This window comes from Arvicanthis niloticus, chromosome 4 (assembly GCF_011762505.2).
Source record: "Arvicanthis niloticus isolate mArvNil1 chromosome 4, mArvNil1.pat.X, whole genome shotgun sequence".
NCBI classification, from domain to species: Eukaryota; Metazoa; Chordata; class Mammalia; order Rodentia; family Muridae; genus Arvicanthis; species Arvicanthis niloticus.
The window spans coordinates 72529226-72547993 of record NC_047661.1 but is presented as its reverse complement, the minus strand read 5'-3'; the positions used below and the strand labels follow the sequence as shown (position 1 = coordinate 72547993).

The following is an 18768-nucleotide window of genomic DNA, read 5'->3' as shown; positions in this document are numbered from 1 at the left end:
CAATACAAATCTGGCTGGTATTAAATATTAAGGCTGTCTGGTGTTTTCCATTTGTGAAGATTTATGTGGGCAAGAGATAGGGCAAAACTGTGGTAGGGTCATTGATGGTCTGCAGAACAGCACCGGGGATGGTGGGATATGTATGACATGTAGAACAAGAGTAGTAGCTCCAGGTATTCATGGAAGAACGTGTTTGGGTGCCTTAGCAAGTGAGCAGAGGGAACTGTTGGGGGCCGACTTTTAGCAGAAAGCAGCTATCAGCTTTGCAGCCATCTTGAGCCATATACCCTGACATGAGACTTGGATTACAATAGCCTACAACAGCTGAGAACACTCCGATAATCTTGGTTTAGATACCTTGAGATTAAAGGTGTGTGAGATTAAAGGTGTGTGAGATTAAAGGTGTGTAATTTAAGAGTATAATTTAGAAGTATAGAGATCAGAGTTAGAGACAAGACCTAAGGGCATGATTAAAGGTGTAACTTAGAGGCGTGGCTTAGAAGTGAGACATATAAAAGGCAGAGACAGAACAGATCAGTATTCAGACATTTGGGAGACACAGCAGAGATCAGACATTAGGGAGACACAGCAGAGAGAAGACATTAGGGAGACACAGCAGAGAGAAAACATTAGGGAGACTATAGAGGGAAATCAGACAAGAGACACTTAGAGGAAGAGAGACTGAAGAATAAACGGGATTGAATTACACTCTGTCTGGTCTCCATTCTTCGAGTCCGTCCTCAACCCTCGCTCTTGCTGAACCCCCGACCTGAAGACCGGAGCCGCAGCTTGGGCCGGGATACAGTGGCCGCCCAAACGTGGGTCGGCCCAGGCCTCAATATTTTGCCTGGGCTGCAACATTTATTTTGGCCACCCCAACGTGGAATTAGTGCGGTCCCCAACAGGGAACCAGGGCCAGATGGCCATTTTCTGCACAGGGCAAGGAAGAAAGGGTGGCTATGGATTCCAGAGCATAGCCGGAGCTATCATAGATTTTTAAAATTATAAGCAACAGATTTCAGTGCTGTTTGCCTTCATAGGAGTCAATTTTCGTTCATCTAGCTCTTGATCTGGATGACTGGGGAACAGGGTCTCAGGAGACAATGACTACAGCAGGTATCAAAGTCAGCTAGTTTAGTGAAATAACTGGGCTAGCTTATATAGCTGGAGTTGGGGTGGGGCATTTGTGGGAAGAAAGTAAAAAGGGAAGAAGTGCTGCAGTGGGGATAGGGGCCTTCCAAGGTTATCAGCTAGATTAGTAGACTGCTGATCCCATGATTCCTGAGAAGCCAGTTGTCTGTCAAGGAAATAGAACACATACTGCCTTTATCATGACTTGTCTTTGTCTCTATGCAGCTGAGTAGGCACAAGCCTGATTTGGGTAGGGAGTGGCTTCGTTCCTGCTGAGCTCTTGTGAGCCCCTTACACCCCACCATGTCATGCCCCACCCCAAGGTCCCGGATATGGGTAATGCTCTACTGTCCATTATCTGGCTTGGGAACTGAAAATACAGCATGGAATTGGTATAAAAAGAGATTTATTGCTCTGTGGAATCAAACTGAAGACTCAGACCCACAGAAGTATCAGAAATTAATTTTTGGTTTAGGAGAGTAACAGTGCCAGCCAACCAGAGCTCCCCAGGGTCTAAACCACCAGCCTGGGAGCACAAAGGGAGGCAACCATGACTTCAGCTGTATACTTAGGGGAGGATAGCCTTGTCAGGCATGGGTGGGAGAGGAGATCCCTGGTCCCATGAAGGCTGAACACCAAGCAGGGAGGAATTCGAGGGTGGCGAGGAGGGAGTGGAGGGTAGGTGGGGGCACACCCTTGTGGAGGAAGGAGGGGGGACAGGATAGGGGGTTACTGGGTAGTGGGGGGAATTGGGTGAGGGGATAAAATCTGAAATATATTTTAAATAAATAGATAGATAGATAGATAGATAGATAGATAGATAGATGATAGATAGATAGCCAGAAATACACAACAAACAACAGACAGCCTCTTTAACAAACTGTACTGTAGAAACTGGATGGCTGCATGTAGAAAAATGCAAATATATCCAAACCTATTACCCTGTACAAACTCAATTTCAACAGGACCAAAGACCTCAACATAAAACCACGTATACTGAAAAAAAAGAAGAAAGTACAGAATAGCCTTGAATTCATTAGCACTGGAGAAGTCTATCTGAACAGAACATTGATAATGTAACCACTAAGATCAACAATTAGTAAGTGAGACCTCATGAGACTGAAAAACTTCTGTAAGGCAGAGGATAATGTCATTTGGACAAAGCAGCAGCTTACAAAATGAGAAAAGATTTTACCAATTCCACATCTGAGTGAGGGCTAATATAATAACTATATTTTGTTTAAATTAAGAAACCTGATGATAGGTTATTTCTTCGCTGGTGAAGTGAGCCAATCCAAGCCAGATTAGAATATATTAAGGCAGGCTTATTGGGAAGCTGCTCTGAGGCTGGCAAGTTCACTGGCACAAAGGAAGAAGGCCAAGGAAATAGACATGGACGTGAGTGGTAGGGAGAGAGAAAGGGTGAATGTGGCAAGAAGTGGAAGAGAGAGAGAGAGAGAGAGAGAGAGAGAGAGAGAGAGAGAGAAGAGAGAGAAGAGAGAGAGGTCTGAATTATATAGGAATGACCCTTTCGGGGGACAGCCTAGCCTGTGGGCTGGTAAATTCAAGGTTGGGGGCAGTGTATGCTAGGTAGGGATTGAGGGATGCTCCAAGAACCTAGAGGCCTGGTTTGTTTTGATATGTAAAATATGCACATCAGTCCCTTTTCCCAGGATCTGAAACCAAACCCTTGATGTCAAAAAACCCCCAAGTAACCCAATTAAAAATGGGTACAGATATAGAGAATTCACAATAAAGAAAATTCAAATGTCTAAGAATCACTTAAAGAAATGTTCAAAATTGTTAGTCATCAGAGAAATGCAAATCAAAACTACTTTGAGATCCCACCTTATGTCTGGCAGAATGGCCAGTGTCTGTACAACAAGGGACAGCTCACACTAGCAAAGATGTGCACCCAGGAGAACAGCCCTCCATTGCTACTAGGAATGCAAACTCTCATAGCCAATATGTAAATGACTATGGTGATTGCTCAGAGAGTTAAAAATCAATTTACCCCATGATCTGCCAATACCACCATTGGGCATATACACAAAGCATGCTTCTTTCTCCCACAGGGACACTTGGTCAACCATTGTGGAATACATATCAAGAAATACTATCACATCCAACAGGACTCAAGATATTCCACACTTCTCTTGTTCTTTTTTTATCAGTTGGTGTTGTTGATAATCTACCCTGGGCACCAACCATTGTGTGCAGGGTGAGATTCTTAGATGATGTTCGTTAGTTGGTAGGGAACTGAATTCACTCATCAGTAAAGAACTAAAACACTTTAAGTCAGTCAATTCTGCTAAGGTCAATCCTTTAAATGCAGTTGTTTGTTTTGTTTAGTGCATTTAATAACTAGGGTCTACAGGTATAAAAGCCTAGATTTTTAATAAAATGGCCTTTGTCCCCACTAGAAAAATTGTATGGGTATTGGCATTTACCTATTCATTGTATTAGGGAAGCTAAAAAGTAGTCTACTGCCTCTGTCATGTACTACCACACTAACAGAAGGCAAGCCCAACTGAAGTTGCATGCAGTCAGAAACTCAAATTTTACTATTAGTCTTCTCCCCCGTTAAAAGGCTGTGGCTCAGAAAGCTTTTATGTACTTTTCCCAGAAAACAAAGAGAACTTTGGTCAAACCCAATTCTTAAAGAGCCATCACATTTGCTTTTAAGTTGGTAAAATAGTAAACTATAACCAGACACAATTTTCTTTAAATTCTGAAATTTATACTGGAAAAATAAACCTATTTCTTATAAACATCTAAACAACACATCAAAGAAAAGATGCCTTAAGCAGTAGCTTTATTTGACACTGTATTCCTAGAATTAGTTTTTAAGATTTTGTAACAGGATAAATGTCTTAAAAGCATTCTCCTTTCCCTGTTCTAAAGTATTCCCAGTTACCCTCACCTACCTAGGCCCTTGAACCTCTGTTTTTCCACTCAGCCTTGCTTTATTGTATGTCCCCTGATTATTTAGCCCTATAAACTAACTCTACATTACACTCTATAATCCAACTTTTTCTAGATTATATAATAACAGCTGAGGAAGGTATTATACCTGAGGCAATCCATCCACACCTTTACTAAAGAATGAGGACAAGTATTTGGGATGAAATGACTTTACCAATGTCTGAATAATGGGAAGGTTGTAAGGTAATTATTGATTGTAGTCTCAACTAACTGGGCTTTTGGATGCATGGAAACTGAAAATCTAGTTTTTCCTACACACTTGCACTATTTACTTTAACTTGGTTTCCACAGCATTCATAATGCTTTACTTATAAAACATGAAGTGTTTTAGTTTATCCATGCCACTGTTTTCTCAAACTAACCATAAATGCCCCACTAATACAAAGGGCACTGATTGGAGTTTAAACCAGCAAATAGCTTACCAAATGTCTGCTAAGCACCTATTAAATAGAATCATTTTTCAGCAGAAAATGCAGCGTATATGCCTTCAACATTATTATTATTATTGGTTTTTCGAGACAGGGTTTCTCTGTATAGCCCGGGCTGTCCAGGAAATCACTCTGTAGATCAGGCTGGCCTGATCTGAGTCTACTTCCAGACTATGAGTGCCTTTGGCTTGTCCCTGGCTTATCTTCAATAAGCCTAGTATTTCTGCCACTTATTTCTCTGCCATCCAGTTTATCCAAAGCACGCTTCATGTCAGAGAAGGATCTAACTTCAACTTCAATTACAGCCTCATTTGTTTGTTCTGTGTGAGCATCTGCATAAGTCACTTCTGCTTGCCGCATGAAATTCTTTAAGTCTTGCCAACTGCAAAGACTAGACAGATTTTCTACAATAAGCCTGTATTCTGTATGAACAGTTGGTCCATATTTGTCTTTGCCAGAAGTTCTCTGACTGCTGTATCCACCTCCACCACTGCAGCTTCTGTAGTGGTTGTCATCTCAGTCCTGGCACAGGCCCTAAAGCATGCTCTATGATCATGCCACGCTCAGGCTGCACAGCTCCCTTGCTGTTCAGCTCCTAAACGGCGTGGTCTGCCTCATTGGAGTCCTGAATCTCCACGAAACTGTACCAATTTTTGAGGTCGATTTCGAAGAGACAGCCGTAGCCACTGAAAAAGAGCTGAATGTTTTCCTAGCTGAAGTTGTAGCTCAGGCATCCTATGTAGACTAACTGCATGGCAGGGGGGTGTTCTCTCTGAGGCTAGATGAGGTGTGGTGTATGTGTGTGTGGGGGGGGGGGGAGCGCGGGGAGCATGGCAAGGCTGCTTGTAAGTGAGGGGATGGCGAAGGCCGGAACTCACCACTCACACCACAGCTGCTGCCTAGTCAGCCACACAATGGTGTGCATGCACTCTCTGGCCTATGCTATCTGTTGTAGACATTTTAAACTATAACCAAATAGACTTTAACTAAAAACTAATCAGAAAAGATAGGTAGGTAAAGCCATGACATACTCATCAAAGGAAAAAGGCCCCAAGCTGACATTTCAGTTCTTACCATGTATGCACCAAATCAAAGGCACCTAAGTTTGCAAGGGAAACGCTACTCCAGTTTAAATTGCATGGTGGTCCTCATACACTGATAGTGACAGACTGTCAGTAAAATAGCAGCAGCCATTAAAAGTATCACCATCAAAAACTGCCCAGGGCCAGACGATTTCACACAAAATTCTACCAGCCATTCCAATAGTAGTTACCACCTATACTCCTCAAATTATTCCACACACTAGAAACAGAAGGAATATTGTCCAATTTATTTCATGAGACTACAGTTATACTGATACTCAAACCACAGATCCATTTCCCTTGTGGACTCTGATGCAAAGATACTCATTAAAAAATTGCAAACAGATTTCAAGCACACATTAAACATATCATTTACAAAATCCAATCAGGCTTTGTCCCAAGGTGTCTAGGGATGCTTCAATATGCAAAAATCAAAAACATAATTGACTACGTAAACCAACTGAAAGAAGAAAACAAAAAAACAAAAAAAAAGAAAGAAAGAAAGAAAGAAAGAAAGAAAGAAAGAAAGAAAGAAAAAGAAAAACAACCACCAAAAGCCAAGATCATTAAACTGGCCAGGTAAGGACTTTAAGACGGCACCACTTCATGATAAAAGTTCTGGGAAGGTTGGACACAGGTGATATACTTACATATAATTATGGCAGTATAGGACAAGCCCATAGTCAGTATCAACTTGAATAGAGAGAAACTCAAAGCCATCGTACAAAACCCAAAAGCAAGTCATGGTTTCTCACTTTCTTAAAGCTACTCAATAAAACAACTGAAGTCTTCATGGGAGCAATAAGGCAATTCGCAATCAACAGGATAAATACTGGAAAGTTGGAAGAAAGAATCTTTATTTGCACATGATACACATAAGTTAGGTGTAACATTATGCACATAAGTTATTACATATAAGTAAAAGTAGTGCACATAAGTTAGGTGAAAAAAAAAAGAGAACCAGAACATTCCTTGGCTAATAAACACTTTCATCAAATTAGCTTGATATAAAACCTAAGGGAAAGGAAACTCTCATCAGAAGGTATGTATGAGAAAATGATCTAATTTCAATAATAATAGAAATAATAATAATGAATACAAATAATAACAACAATAATAAATCTAATTCATATACACCAGTAGCCTTGTGTAATGGCTATTCTTGGTTATCAGCTTCACTATATCTGTAAAGAAATATGATTCAGAAATGCAGGATACACCTATGAAATCTTTATTGCTTGGTTTGGAGTATTTAAATCCCCACCTATTCTGGAGCTTTGATGTAGGAAGACCCACCAGTGATTCAGATATTGAGGCAGGAGAAGCACACCTTTAAACTGGACTTCACTGTTGGGAGCCAACTTCTAGCAGAAAGTGGCTATCATCTTTGCAGCTATCTCAAGCTTGACAAGAGACTTGTTTTTTAACAGCTTAAAACAGCTGAGCACACTCTGATAAAATCTTGTTTTTCTCCTCACATATCTCATTTATTGTTTAGTGCCCACAGCTGCAAGGCACATGTTGTAAAGTGCCTTCAGCTGTGTTCCCCTGCATATGCTTATATATACCCATGATTTCCTTTCAATAAACAGGACATAATCACACACCCTGTCTTGTCACAATTCTTCTAGTCTCCTGCCCCTGAATTCCCACTCTCTCTCTCTCTCTTACTAGACCCTGTTGACTGACCCAAAAGGACTGGGTCATTTGGCCCCCCAACTTGTGGCAGCATGGAGGAGTGTGAGCTAGGACATTTTGGCACCCAATGTAGGGCAGCATGGAGCAGTGTGTGTCCAAACACTTGGCACTCAATGCAAGGCAGAAAGAACAAGAAACAAAGTGAGGGACATTACTGGAAAAGGAGTCTGCCAAAAATTCAGAAGTGAAACAAAGGTGATTACCACAGGAACCTGCTGCGTCAAGAACAGTAGGTCATAGTAATGAAAATGGGGAAGAAATAAGTCAGCAGGAACAGATGAAAAAGGCTTTAAAGATTCGAAGAGTAAACTGCAGGTTGCTCTGAGTCAAGAGAGCCAAACAGATAAATAGATAAATGAAAGGTTGCTCTAGGCAGAGAGCTGAATGGAAAGATAGTGTTAATCAGTTGTATTAGATTGATTTAACTTTCAAAATGGATGTCATTATGACTTGTGTACTTATATTATTCCTCTGGATAAAAGGTCAGTATAAAGTCTTTTCTGGTTACTGGCTCAAGGACAGGCAGATTTGGGAAAAAGGGTTTTCCTATGTGTGTTCAGAAAAGGTCATTAAAGCAGTAGTTATATCTTCCAGAATTATATGGATCAGACATGACAGAGGTAGGCCTCCAGAAGACTAGATTACAGAGAATCAAACAAAATAATTATCTTGATACTAAAATTTGATTTGAGATTTCTATATTACACAATACACAGCCTTGGTGAATGAATCTTCTTGTCACCTGCACGTCCACTGATGTCCTGGACTTCCAGCTGGATTCAGGTAAGACAGACATCAGAGGCTTATCAATTTACTCTTTCCCTCATTCCTCTTCTAATATCTCAACATCCATATTCAGCTTGAAGAAGGTAATGTAGAGTCGGCATCCAAATTCCCTGGACTTTGGGATTGAGGTGGTTAATATTAGGCTGTCTTTCTAGAGAAAATAATGGTTTTATTGTAACAGAAGGAAGAGCTAAAGTTGATTACATAGCCATAATCTATTGGTAGAAATCTGTATAACTGTTACTAAACTGATGCAAATTCAAGGGTTTCATTGGTATAATTTCTATTAATTCAAAATTTGTGGGTACAAGACTTCCTGAATTCACTCAGTATTTGTTTCCTTATCAATTTTATTTCTATTTTTAGGCCTTAAACAAATTTGTTCTTTTTCTTCCACTATTTGTTTTGTTTTCCTGGATCTCTTTAGTGGATTTCTTTCTTTCCTCACACTATTGTATGTACTTTTATGAATTTGTTAAAGGAATTTCTTCATTCTCTCCTGAATGACCTCTATCACCTTCATACAGATTATTTTAAGGTCTTTCCTTGTGCTTCAGCCCTGTTGGAATGTTCAGGGAGTGCTGTGTAAGGATAGCTGGACTCTAGTGTAGACATAATGCCCTGGCCGTTAGTGATTGTATTGTTTATGCTAGGATCTAAGATTCTGGCATTGCAATGGTTAAAGCTTTAGATCCTAATTTCTACATTTGTCTGTGTTGAGTATCAGTTCTGTTCCTTCTCTTCTGTTTCCTCTCTGGATATTTGAAGAGTGTGATTGCTGTATGTTGTTTTAGTTAGGATTTTATTGCTGTGAAGAGACATCATGACCAAAGCTACTCTTATAAGTGTAAACATTTAGTTGGGGCTAGCTTGACATTTTGGAGATTCAGTCCATTGTTACCATGTTGGGAAGCCTGTCATCATGCAGTCAGGCTTGGTTCTGGAAGGTCCAAAAGCTCTACATCTTGATCAAAAGGAGACTCTAACCTAGATCCATGTGCCCAGTCTTGAACATGCCCCCTTGGTTGGTTCTATTACATCTTTCACTGCTTTGGCTTGGGTGTGTTGGAATTTATTCTGTAAACTGTTCTTGAACTCAGATCTGCATGCATTTCCTAAGTGCTGCACTTAAAGACCTGTACCACTAGGCCTGGTCCTAATCTTCTCTTTACACTTTTACGAAATTTTTATGAATTCTGAATTGTACTTCATCCTGTATGTAATCATGTTGAGAATTGAAAACAGCCATCACTGCTGTCAGGCAGGAATTTTCCTTGGATCTTATTGGTTTTGCCACTGGTGGTTCTAGGTTTCTGGGTTTAGGGAGGTGACATTTAGGATGGAGATAGGTCAGAATTATGATAGGGTTCACAGGAGGGAAGAGATTACACCAGATTCTGCTTATTCTGTCTCCTTGCAATTGGGGGAGACAATAAAAAGTGGTTACCCCAGAAGGATTGCTATAGAGTTGGGGATTATACTGGTAGGTGCAAATAAACAAGAACTGAAGGAGAGGGGAAGATCTACAAGCAGCTTCCATGCTTCCCTGTCAGGATTGGTCAGTGAGTTATCAGTGAGTGCATGCTGGAGTTAGGGTCTAGAATACAGCAAGGTGTTAGGGGGAGGGAGATTAAAAAGAATGGTCTGTGGGACTCACAGCAGATGTAGAGAGGCAGAAAGGAAGGATACAGCTGGTGTTAACATATAACTCTATAGATGAGCCTAGGTGATTGATGGTGGGATGGAGGAGAAAGTAATGAAGTTATTTGTTTCCATAAATGTTTTTATCTCCTGTTCTTTTCCTGTGTTGTTCATGAATGCCTGCTGGGGTTGGAGGGTGAGATGATGATCTGATTTGGGGGAAGAAAGAACGTGGAAAAATTTTCTTTGTGATGCATTGGGCTTGGTGTTATACAGTTTTCCTGGTGTGCTGGCAGGCCTTGCCTAGATCTATGCTTCTCAACCTGTGGTTTCCTATTCTCTTTGACACCCTAATGACACATTAATATGGGTTGAATATCAGAGAACCTGTATATCAGCTCTCTACAGTATGGTTCATAACAGTAGCAATATTGTAGTTATTGAGTTGCCACAAAGTACTTTAATGTTTTTGGTTGATAATAACATGAAGAACTGTATTAAGGGGGCACAGCATTAGGAAGTTTGAGATCTACTGGTTTGGGGAGTTATGAATCTACCATGAATCAATTCCTAGAAATGTTTTCAAACACATAAAATATTTTTGCATGCCTTCAACCACAAACATATCTCTCCCATGAGGAGTAGAATCCCTCCACTTTGGTATACTCTTCTCAGTTGTCATAGAGCATGATGATGGAGTTCTCATTTGCCAAAAATAAATTCCGAGAAGAAAGACAGGGTGTTTATAATACTGATAGGACAGAGAGGGGTCTGTAGAAACACCCACAGCTTAGCTTGGCTGATTGGACTACACATGACTATTCTGAAAATAAACATCTCTGGAAACCACAGACTGATTTCAAAAGTTTATTTCTATTATATTTTGTTAGGTTAAGGTTTTGTCTACAGAGCTGTTTGTGGCCCAGGAGACCAGAGGAGGGTCTCAGATCCTCTGGATCACCAGTTACAGGTGGTTGAAAACTTTCCTGTGTGTGCTGGAAACTGAACAAGAGTTCTCTGAGAGAGCAGTAATTGCTTTTGCAGCTGAGTTCTAAGTCCTTAAACAGAAAGTCTTCATTGTCTTTTTCTTCTGTGATAAGTAAACATTCAGGTTTTGTTTCTCTTATCCTCTGGGCCCAGGTCATCTCTTCTACTCAGTCCAATACAGACATGTTTCTCTGAAGAAACTCTGTTGGGCTGTGCTTAGGGCCAGCACATATATTGAATCCTGCTTTCCTAGACACCAGACAAAAATCAAACAAGAACATCAACAGGGTAGATGTCAGGAAGAGAGTCCCAGACTCCAGTGTTGCTTTCGCCCACCAACCACTTGAACATATTACAGGTGTTGTTAATCCTGAGCCACTATGCTGCCTTTTCCAAATTCACTGTAAATGTGCCAGCAGTATTGCACTCTAACCAGAATTCATTGGCAACAACACTAGTTGTTGCTGTTGGAAGACAGGTGTAGGTCATAGGTAACAAGCCCTGTCACTTTAGGCATTTGTGTGAAGGCTGCAAGAAAGAACACTGCAGAAATCATGAAGTGGAATGCTTCAGCCATGAGGTAAGAATAAGACTCCACCATTGATTTCTACCCCAAAGTCTCAGAGATGTGAGAAGCATGAAGTGCAGTGAACTCCAGGGCCTGAGTCTTCAGCTGCTCTGTGCAGTGGAGGTCAGCCAGGATGAGAGTGTGTGCAGCATTCTCCACAGAGAGGTTCCTGCAGAGTGCATCCTCACACATGACCTTCAAGCCCTCTAAGCCATACCTGTCAGAAGCTGGCCAGCACACCAAAGGCCAGAAAGTGGCTGTGGAAGTGTGGTGCCTTCCTGGGTAGATGAAGCCCATCGTCTCCTTGAAGACTTAGGGATCCAGGTCATAGATCTCAATGTGGTTCATTAGTGCTCTCTTTCATTTCATGTTCAAACATGGCTCTGAAAACTGGAGAGCAAGCTGCTAGGATGGCCTTGTGAGCCCTAAATTCATGGCCACCTACCAATAGGCAGCAGTTTGTGAACAGGGAATTCTCCCACAGGTCCCCTAGGTCATGTGTCACCACATGCCTTGGATCCTGGATTGCAGGTGTCATGTTCTATCCAGGAATGCTGAAGAAGGCTTCTACTGTGTTCACCTTGCAGCAGAGGGTGAGCTGATCTTCAGGGAGAAGGCAATATCGATGAGAGAGGAGAAAATCTCAAAGGATTAACTTTTTAAACTCCCCAGTGTTGGTTTTTCAGAAAGCTTACCACAGTGGGTCTCTTCATACTCTGATATTTCTCTCCTTGGGCATTTATTATCCACAACTGGAACTTTGCCCAAACTGGGATCTCGGGACAGCTGAGCAACACCAGGTAAACTGACAGGTAATCTTTTCTTTCTTTGTCAACCCTGTTTGGAAGTACTCTCAAACACCATGCTACTTTGTCTTTGTACTCTATTGAGAACACTGTACTTGTAATCCTCTTCTAAATTCCCTCCATGCAAAATGAAAAGTTAATAATGGTCCACTCGTAGCAGAATTTCTGAACAGTGATATGGGCATAGCCCCAGGTTGTGTCTTTCAGATCCCCTGACATTTCTGCTGGAGTTATTTTTGAGGTTAAATTTGATCTGAGAAGAAGTAGAAGTTACTTACTCTTCACCCTGTAGGATACAGTTATACATACTCCTTAGATTTTAGTTTCACTTTCTCCTAAACAGGCCATTCTATGGTGCTTTTTTCTATGCAATTTTTGCTCTAGGCTTCAATATTTGTTTTACAGGAAACAATACAGACCCATAGTCACTGTAAATCTCTCTCTCTCTCTCTCTCTCTCTCTCTCTCTCTCTCTCTCTCTCTCTCTCTCTCTTCTCTCTCTCTCTCCTCTCTCCCTCCCTCCCTCCCTCCCTTCTTCCCAACATTAGAAGAGTTTGGAAAAATTTGTACATTCTCATTTCAGGTGTGTGTTGGGAGCCAACTTCTAGCAGAAAGTTGCTATCATCTTTGCAGCCATCTGAAGCCACATACCTCGAGAAGAAACTTGTTTTTCAACAGCCTACAACAGCTGAGCACATGCTGATAAATATCTTGTTTTTCCCACATATCTTGTTTTGCTATTTAGTGCCCCAGCTACAAGGTGCAAATGTTATCCATGCCTGCAAGGCCCACTGTGCACATGCTATCCATGCTATCCACACCTGTAAGTTGCACACAGTATCCACACCTGCAAGGTGCATGTGGTAAAAGCATATAAATACCCAGATTTCCCTTCAATAATGGAGACTTGATCAGATGCTCTGTCTTGTCTCCATTCTTGGAGTCTCTTCCCCTTCATCCCCACTCTTTCTCTTGCTAGACCCTGACCTGAGGACTGGAGCAGCAGCTCGGGCTGGGACAGGTGTGTTGTATTAGTCAGGGTCCTGTAGAAAATGTACACAATCAATTTCTCTACATAAAGAGAAGGTGGGTGTATGAGAAAAACCTGTAGGATGAGATACAGCTAATATAATAATGGCTAAATCCAGCAAGTAGACCATGAGGTTTGATGAACCAAGGATTCTTCAGTATATACAGGAATTCTGAAGAAGTAGGTTCTAATGCCAAGGAGAAGTGGACTTGCTACTAAGATGAGAGCAAATAGGCAAACACACAAAGCTTCCTTCTTCTATATTCTTATATAGACCAAGGCAGAAGTTGTGGCCAAGTTAAGGGTGTGTCTTCTAGTCTCAAGATCTGGATTAAAGGTGTGTGTTTTCCTGCCTCAAGACTCTGATTAAAGGTATATGTTTTTCTACTCAAAGAGTCTGTATTTGCACTGGATCTATCTACTTCAACTTAAGCAAAATAATTTTAAAAGGCATGCTCTCCATTCTTGTACATTACTTAAGTCCACAGGTAGTCAAGACAGGAAGAATAGCCATCACCAGTGTACTTTGCTTACTGGGGTCAATCTTCAATAAATGAAAGGATCATGTCAATCTCTGAATAGCTATTATTTACACACCTGCTGGTCTTACATGGATACCTGACATAAACATGATCAGAGAAGTGGTATTTTCCTTAACTTGTCAGAAGTCTGAGTGTTCACAAAATGGAAGGCATGTGGAAGAGCTCCTATATGGTGGGCAGGAAGCAGAACCCCAACCCCCTGAAGACAGCTTTCTTCTTTCTAGTGTGTTACTCAGATCACACCCACAGACCTTGTGGTGACCCCTCCCAATTTGGTTTATGGTCTAGTACTTCCCCTCAGGAAATTCTCCTTAGACTTCCTTTTTCCTAGCCACTTAAGGAATATCCTAAATGGTTCTCAATTCAATCTTTTTAATTGGCAGGATTCAGCTTATCAATGCCTCATAATCTGCATCCTCCACTGGTGAGTTCTGTCCTCTTCAAACTTGGAACTGCCATACTTTTTCTGCCTTTCCTGACAAGGGAGAGATTTTGCTGTTTTCTACGGGCTGCAGCATATATTAAAGAGATATCAAACATTAGGGTCTATTAATACTGCCCTTATGTAAAGTGAGGTGAAAACTCTGCCTACATCTCTCATGTCTCCAGTTCTTCAAGTCTTAGACAAACAATTTAAAGGACACAGAAATAACTGCAGTGATTCAATCAGCTCAGCCACTCCCAGCTCCCCTGTTTGTCTGACTCCAATGTGCTGATCCCTCAGGATAAATCAATCAATTGGCTCTGATTTTTGATCCCTCCTGCAGACTTATTTCTAGTATTAACATCAGCGACTCTTCATCAAGTTCTTTTTTAACACTTAACACTTTAATTCCTCTTTGCTTCAGCACACATAAAAATGTCACATCTATAGCAAGATTATCATACATTTTCTTTTTTTATTAACTATTATATTTACAATTCATATTTTATCCCCCTTAACCCATTTCCCCCACCATCCAGGAACCTCCTATCCCATTCCCCCTCCTCCTGCTTCTATGAAGATGTGCCTCTACCTACCCACCACTCCCATCTCCCCACCCTCAAATTCTCCCCCACACTCCATATTCAGCCTTCATGGGACCAAGGATGTCCTCTCCCACCTATGCCCAACAAGGCCATCCTCCCCTACATATATAGATGGAGTCATAGGTCCCTCCCTATGTTCTCCCAGGCTGGTGGTTTAGACCCTGGGGAGCTCTGGTTGGTTGGTATTGTTGTTCTCCTCATGGGGCCACCAACCATTTCAGCACCTTCAGTCTTCTCTCAAACTTCTCCATTGGGAACCCTTTGATCATATCAGTGGTTAGCTGTGAGCATCTGTCTCTGGATATGTCAGACTCTGGCAGACCTCTAAGGAGACAGCCATATCAGGCTCATGTCAGCAGGCACTTCCTAACATCCACATCAGTGTCTACTTTTGATGACTACACATGGGATAAATACCCAGCTGGGATGGTCTCCAGACAGCCACTCCTTCAGTTTCTGTCCCACACTTTGTCTCCATATTTGCTCCCTTGAGTATTTTGTTACTCCTTCTAAATAGGACCACAGCATCCACACTTGGTCTTCCTTCTTCATGAGCTTCATGTGGTCTGTGAGTTGAATATTGGCTATTTCAAGTTTTGGGGCTAATATCTGCTTATCAGTGAGTAAATACCATGCGTGTTCTTTTGTGATTGGGTTACCTCACTCAGGATGATATTTTCTAGTTCCATCCATTTACCTAAGAATTTCTCGAATTCATTATTTTTAATAGCTGAGTAATACTCCATTGTGTAAACGTAGCACATTTTTTTGTATCTATTCCTCTGTTGAAGGGCATCTGGGTACTTTCCAGGTTTTGGCTATTATAAATAAGGCTGCTATGAACATAGGGGAGCATGTGTCCTTGTTACATGTTGGAGCCTCTTCTGGGTATATGACCAGGAGTGGTATAGCTGGGTCCTCAGGTAATGCTATGTCCAGTTTTCTGAGGAACCCCCAGACTGATTTCCAGAGTGGTTGTACCAGCTTGCAATCCCACCAACAATGGAGGAGTGTTTCTCTTTCTCCACATTCTCTCCAGCATCTACTATCACCTGAGTGTTTGATCTTAGCCATTTTGACTGGTGTGAGGTGGTATCTCAGGGTTGTTTTGATTTGCATTTCCCTGATGACTAAGGATGTTGAGCATTTCTTAAGGTGCTTCTCGGCCATTGGAATTTCCTCAGTTGAGAATTCTTTGTTTAGCTCTGTACCCCAAGCATGCAGTCTAAGTCTGAAAAGCACAGAACTCACCAGTAGAGAATGCAGTGTAAGAGGTATTGAGAAGCTGAATCCTGCCAATTAAAGTGATGAACTGAGAAGCATTTAGGATATTCCTAAGTCACACCATTAAGTGGCTCTTAAAAAGGATTTCTAAGGAGGATTTTCTGAGGGGAAGTACTAGACCACCAACCAAATGGGGAGGAGTGAAAACAAGGTCTGTGGGTCTAAATGTAATAACACACAAGAAAAAAGAAAGCCACTTTCAGAGGCTCTGGGATCTGCTTCCTTGTCCACCATATAGGAGCTCTTCAACCTGTCCTCCATCCTGTGAACACTCAGATTTCTGACCAGTTAAGGGAAACACACATTCCCTGATCATGTTTATGGCAGGAATCAGTGTAAGACCAGCACAAGGGTAAGCAATAGCTGTACAGAGATTGACCTGATCCCTGTATTTATGAAACATTGACCCCAGTGTGCAAAGTACCCTGGTAATGGCTATTCTTCTTGTCTGTATTACCTGTGGACTTAAGTAACATAAAGAACTGGAAGGCTCATCTTTTAAAATTTTTTTTGCTTAAATTGAAGTTGACAGATCCCGATCAAATAGAGAAAAACACACACCTTTAATCTGACTCTTGAGGCAGGAAACACACACCTTTAATCCAGATCTGGAGACTAGAAGACACAGCCTTAACTGGGCCACACCTTCTGCTGGAGGCCTATATAAGCACATAGATGAAGGAAGTTTGGTGTCTATGACTGCTCCCTCTAATCTTCCTAGCAACCGATTTCTTCAATGACATTAGGCCCCAATCTTCAGAATTTCAGTATATACTGAAGAACTCCTGACACTTCAAACCTCTTGGACTAAGTAAGTACTGGTTTTAGCCTTATTATATTAGCTGGACCTCAGCCTGTGTGTTATTCTTATAGATCCTCTTTCTATTTATAAAGAGAACTCATTCTGTACTTTATCTACGGGACCCTGACTAATACAGCACACTTAAAATGAGAGTGTATAAAAATTTCCAAACTCTTCCAAGGTTGTATAGAATAGCCAAAACTAGTTATGATTAACCTAAGATTCAATAAACACACAGAGACCACACACAAATACAGAGACAGAGAGAGAGAGAGAGAGAGAGAGAGAGAGAGAGACAGAGACAGAGACAGAGACAGAGAGAGACAGAGAGGAAGCAGAACACAGAGTGATAGGGAGAAAGAGTGAATGTTAAGTGAACATTATTTATCTCTATAAAATAGAGATAGAGACATATAGAGAGAATGTGAGAGACAGAAAGAGAGAGAGAGGAAAAGACAACAGGATAAGGAGTCAGAGAAAGACAGGAAGAATGTCAGAGACAGAGAGAGAGAGAGATGGAGAGAGAGAATGTGAATTTAGGACTAATTGAAACTAAAATTTAAAGTGTATCTATAATTGTATCCAAGAGGATGAAGGGTAAATAACATATAGTTCTTTTCAGATCAACTTTAAAACCCAAACTACCTCCAGCAGAAATGTCAAGGGACTCGGAAGCCAAGAGCTGGGGCTCCACACAGACCAATGTTAAGAAATTCGGTTACAAATGGACCATTAGCAACTTTTCATTTTGCATGGGGGGAATTCAGAGAAACATCAGTAGCCCAGTGTTCTCAGTAGAGGCTAGTGGCAAAGTGGCATTCTGTTTGAGAGTATATCCAAACAGGGTTGATGATGAAAGCAAAGATTACCTGTCAGTTTTCCTGGTGTTGGTCAGCTGTCCAAAGAGACCAGTTTGGGCAAAGTTCAAGTTCTGGATCATAAATTCCCAAGGAAAGAAATATCAATGTATGAAGAGCCCCAAAGTTGTAAGCTTTCTGCAATACCAACACAGGGGATTCAAAAAGTTCATTCTTCGAGATCAGATTCTCTCCAATCTGCATTGGCTTCTCCCTCAAGACCAGCTCACCCTCTGCTGCAAGGTGAACATAGTAGGAGCTTTCTTTAGTATACCAAAACAGAACATGACACTTGCAATCAAGGATTTGAGGAACAGGTTGACAGATGACCTAGGGGAGCTGTGGGAGAAATCTCTCTTCACAGACTGTTGCCTGTTGGTGGCTGGACATGAATTCAGGGCTCACAAGGCCATCCTAGCAGCTCGATCTCCAGTTTTCAGAGCCATGTTTGAACATGAAATGAAGGAAAGCCTAAGGAATCATGTTGAGATCCAAGACCTAGATCCCCAAGTCTTCAGGGAGATGATGGGCTTCATTTATGCAGGGAAGGTGCCGCAACTCCACAGCCACTCCATGGCCACTGGTGTGCTGGCAGCTGCTGACAAGTATGGCCTGGAGGGCTTGAAGGTCCTGTGTGAGGATGCCCTCTACAGGAATCTGTCTGTGGAGAATGCTGCAAACACTCTCATCCTGGCTGACCTCCACAGCACAGAGCAACTGAAGGCTCAGGCCCTGGATTTCATTTCATTTCATTTCATGCTTCTGAGGTCTCTGAGACCTCAGGGTGGAAGTCAATGGTGGAGTCACATCCCCACTTGGTGGCTGAGGCATTCCACTTTCTGACTTCTACACAGTGTCCTTTCTTGGAGCCTAAAGTCCTCTCAGGAGCTACCCAGCTATGACCTACATCTCTCTTCCAACAGCAACAACCAGTGAGGTTACCATTGACTTCTGGTTAGAGAATGGTATTTCAAGAGCATTTACAGTGAGTCTGGCGAAAGGCAGGATGGTGGCTCCATATTTGAAACAGCTGTAATATGTTAGACTGGCTGGTGGGAGAAGGGCAGCACTGCTGTCTGGGACATTCTACTGGACATCCACCCTCTTGATGTA

General features: G+C 41.6%; 2 pseudogenes; one reads left to right on the top strand and one right to left on the bottom strand.

The window, feature by feature from the left end:
• Positions 1-4715: 4715 nt before the first annotated feature.
• On the bottom strand, positions 4716-5298 carry LOC117707382 (serine/arginine-rich splicing factor 6-like; annotated as a pseudogene).
• A 12156-nt stretch (positions 5299-17454) lies between these two features.
• LOC117707597 (TD and POZ domain-containing protein 1-like) lies at positions 17455-18557 on the top strand (annotated as a pseudogene).
• Positions 18558-18768: the final 211 nt, after the last annotated feature.